The 3,987-nt window shown below is 46.4% G+C and overlaps 1 long non-coding RNA gene across 2 annotated transcripts; it reads left to right on the forward strand.

Annotated features, from left to right (window-relative positions):
* The first annotated feature begins 236 nt into the window (after positions 1-236).
* Gm39745 lies at positions 237-3,975 on the forward strand. 2 transcript variants are annotated; one of them, XR_865898.1, is made up of 3 exons: positions 237-389; positions 1,438-2,835; positions 3,936-3,975. It is a non-coding gene; the product is annotated as a predicted gene, 39745 (long non-coding RNA). The 2 variants fall into 2 exon arrangements; XR_865899.1 differs by lacking the exon at positions 237-389 and having other exon boundaries at positions 815-1,567; positions 2,611-2,835.
* Positions 3,976-3,987: the final 12 nt, after the last annotated feature.

The following is a 3,987-nucleotide window of genomic DNA, read 5'->3' on the forward strand; positions in this document are numbered from 1 at the left end:
GTTTGAAAGGAATATAAATAGAACTCAACGGACAGTGTTGGAGGCTGAGCTTGGCTTGCCTATAGAGCTAGTTGTGTAATGCTCGTTGGTCTTGTGTCTTTGCTTCCCTGAGAGAGGAGGCATATCCTCTCCTGCCATCCCTCCTGCTAACCCATGATGAGGCTGAGGCCTGGCTGTCTCTGCTAGGTCATGTCGCTGCTGCATGATTTTGTGTTTGCTATCCTGAATCTACAGAACTGGACTGCTGGTGTATCTGTGAAGTGTTTACGAGTGGCTGGAGCTGCTGCTGCTAACCTGTGAACTGAACTGCTGACTTCCAGACAACAAAGATGAACGTTGCTCCAAAGAAGCATTTCTGAACTCGCCTACCTCCTTTTCCACTACCTCTGGTGGGTGGTGGGCTAAAAGAGAGGTTAAAACTAAACCATCATTAAAAATAGGATTTTAAAAATTAAAGTTACATACTTCACATCAGGATCTATCACAGAAGGAAGCCAGGACAGGAACTCAAGCAGTGCGGGAACCTAGAGGCCTGACTAATCTAGAGTCCATGGAGAGGTGCTGCTTACTAGCTTGCTCCCTATGGTTTGCTCAACCTGCTTTCTTATAGAACCCAGGACCACCAGCCCAGGGATGGCATCACCCACAATAGGATAGACTCTCTCCATCAATCACTAATTAGGAACATGCCCTACAGACTAGTGTACAGCCTGGTCTTATGAAGGCATTTTCTCAATTGGGGTTCCCTTTGCTCAGATGACTCTAGCTCATGTCAAGTTGACAAAAAAAAAAAAAAAAAAAAAAAAATTAGCCAGTCCAGTCACCATACCTGTGGGTATGAGCAACTTATGCTTTTAGTAGTTGCTGACAACTAGGATTGTTTCTCAGAGACCACAGCACATAGGATGATCTCAGAAGCATCAAATGCTTGCCAGCATGTGTTAGACGCCTGGAAGATACTCTCTGGTAGCTCAAAGGTATTTTCTTCTAATATATGTTCCTTTCTCTTGGTTAACCCATCCTGGTTCCCAGTGATTCTCTTGGTTAACCCATCCTGGTTCCCAGTGATTCTCTTGGTTAACCATCCTGGTTCCCAGTGATTCTCTTGGTAAACCCATCCTGGTTCCCAGTAATTCTCTTGGTTGACCCATCCTGGTTCCCAGTGATTAACTTTTATTTTTTTATCTCTTACTTTGATGGGAAGGTGAGATCTTTTTACCTGCTCTTAACAGTGGAGAGGAAGGCAGCAGGGGCTGCAGGAACCCACAGCCTTTGTTGCTCAGCACTTCTTTGTCTACCAAATTCTTCAAGTGGAGTGCCTCCACTTACTCTCCCTTGCTCTGAGAATATGTTTGGTGCTGGTAGCAGCTCTCACAAGTCTCAGAATGTCTCATGGTGTGACTTATCCGTTGTTATCTCTGCACCTGACCTTTCAAGGACACACGGTTCAGAGCAGTCTGCAGGCTCCTGTTGTTCCTTGTGCCTCTCCACTTTCCTCCTGACCAGGCGGGCCTGTGTGCCCTCCAAGGCCTTGCGTGCTTTAACAGTCCAGCATTTCTTTACACAGGTAAATGAATTAAGGTTCTTGATTATTTACTCTGGGCAGTTCTTACTAAAAGGTAAATCTACTGAGTGGGCTGGTAGATGGACATTTTGAAGGGAATAGTACTGGTCAAGAAGTCTGGCTGTAGTGAGCAAAGGAGCCAGCATTAAAGGGTGCAGGTCAGCAGACCGCAGGCTGGTTCACAAACATCTTGTCAGTGAAATCACGTGCAGTGAACACAGGCAAGCAGGTTCCCAGGGTACGGATACAAAGTCCCGAATCTTGCTCAATATTAGGGACACAGAGGGAAGCTCTCTTCTTTCCTGGATTCTCTGGGTTAGATGTACAATCTTCTGAATTGTTTGAGGCTATAAAAGATGCAGTTTATGAGGCCATGGAGGACTTGGGATTCTTGGCCTGGGTGCAGGGTGGTGCCTGCTTGGTGGAAGCTGCACAGGCTAGGGAGCAAGGCAGGTGGTTTGTCTGTCTGTCTGTCTGTCTGTCTGTCTTTATGGGCTGAGGAGGGAGTGTGCTTTAGTGTCAAAGAGAAGCTTGTTCTAATGCATGGGTTTTCTTTCTCTTCTCATGTTATGTCCTCTACAAAGCCTTCCCTTCCCCACTGAGTGTTTTATGGGTGGGGATTTAATTCCCCAGAGACCTCCAGGCCAGGGCCTAATTCTTACCCTCCAGGGTAGAACTCAGAGCCTTGTTTGCTCATATCTGAGACACAAGTTGTAGAGAGAGAGAGAGAGAGAGAGAGAGAGAGGCCTGGCATGGGTCTTTGAAATCCAAAAGCCTACTCCTAGAGACACATCTCCTCCAACAAGGCCACACCTACTCCAGAAAGGCCACACCTCCTAGACTTTTTCGAGTAGTTCCACTAACTTGGGATAATGCATTCAATTGTACGAGCCTGTGAGGACCATTCTCCTTCAAAGTACCATGATATGTAAAGACATATATGTTCCTAAATATAACCTATTTACTCTGTAAAATGCTACCTGTATGTTTGGTTTTATGGCTGACTGACACTGGACAACCAATTGTTGTGCTTGTCTCTGGGGAAGACCGCTCCTCCCTTCCCCAGCTTTCCTCAGCTGCCTTTAGCTCCTAGAGCACAATCCCAATGGCTATGTCTACAAGACACCTCGCACCAAAGGCCCAGGGACCATTATGGAAGAGGGAAGAAAAGATCGAAAGAGCCAGAAGATCAGGGACTCTGCTGTGAGATTGTGTCTCCTAGTCCCATCAGAAACTACACCCATGAAGTCTCACCATCATGACTGTCAAAGGTGAGCTGAACAAGGGTAATGCCAATGAATACCCCAAATGAATGGAGAAAAGCTTACCAGGCCTCAGCTTGGATAGTCGTCACCCTTAGGTGCAGATTTAAGGGACTCTGAAGCCCATAGAAACCTGGCTAGGAGAACTTGTTAGTAACAGAGACAGTTCCACCATGCAGAGAAGGGAAGATTCTGAGGTTAAAAAAAAAGTAGCTGATACTGACAACACATCCTAGACACAGTCCTCCCACCACAACCCAGGCACTGTCCTCCCACAGCACCCCAGGTGCAGTCCTCCCACTGCACCCAGGCACAGTCCTCCCACCACACCCCAGGTGCGGTCCTCCCACCACACCCCAGGCACGGTCCTCCCACAGCACCCCAGGTGCGGTCCTCCCACTGCACCCAGGCACAGTCCTCCCACCACAGTGGGAGGAGTTGCAGCAGACTCCAGGTACATAGTTCCCCCTGAGACTTGGTGGATTCCACCATTAGCCAACGTGGATAATTAAAAAAAAATCTCCTTTTGCTATTATTTTTTAGTATTGTTATTTATTCACTGGAATAGTCTGAGACAGAATCTTGATATGTAGCTGTCATGAGCCCACTATGAAGCTCAGGCTGGCCTAGAACTCACAGATCCTCCTGCCTCCTAAGTGCTGGGATTCTAGATGTCCACACTTACATTAATTTTCCTAAAGAATTATGTTTTCGTTATTTTTTTCTTTCTTTTTACTTTTTCGCCTATGGGTGTTGTGTCTGCATGTATGTCTGTGCACAATGGAAGTGCCTGGTGCCCATAGAAGCCGGAGGAAGGTACCAGATCCTCTGGGACTGGAGTTTCATCTGGTTATGAGCTGCTATTTGGGTAGTGGGATTTAAACCCAGGTCCCATGCAAGAGAAGCCAGTACTTCTAACCTGAGCTCTCTCTCCAGGCCCTGCTTCACTTTTTTTCTTTCTTTTTCTTACATTTATTTAATTGAGTTTGTGGTGTATTTTCATTTATGTTAAAGTCAGATTTCTAATTTCTTACTGCTTTGTATTCTTTCTCACATTCCTTCTCTCCTTTCTTGTTTTTTATTGGTGTGATGTGTGTATGCACCTCCAGGAGCAGGAGGAGCAGCAAGAGGGCAAAAAGGAACATCAAGAGGAGGAGGAGC

This window comes from Mus musculus, chromosome 1 (assembly GCF_000001635.26).
Source record: "Mus musculus strain C57BL/6J chromosome 1, GRCm38.p6 C57BL/6J".
NCBI classification, from domain to species: Eukaryota; Metazoa; Chordata; class Mammalia; order Rodentia; family Muridae; genus Mus; species Mus musculus.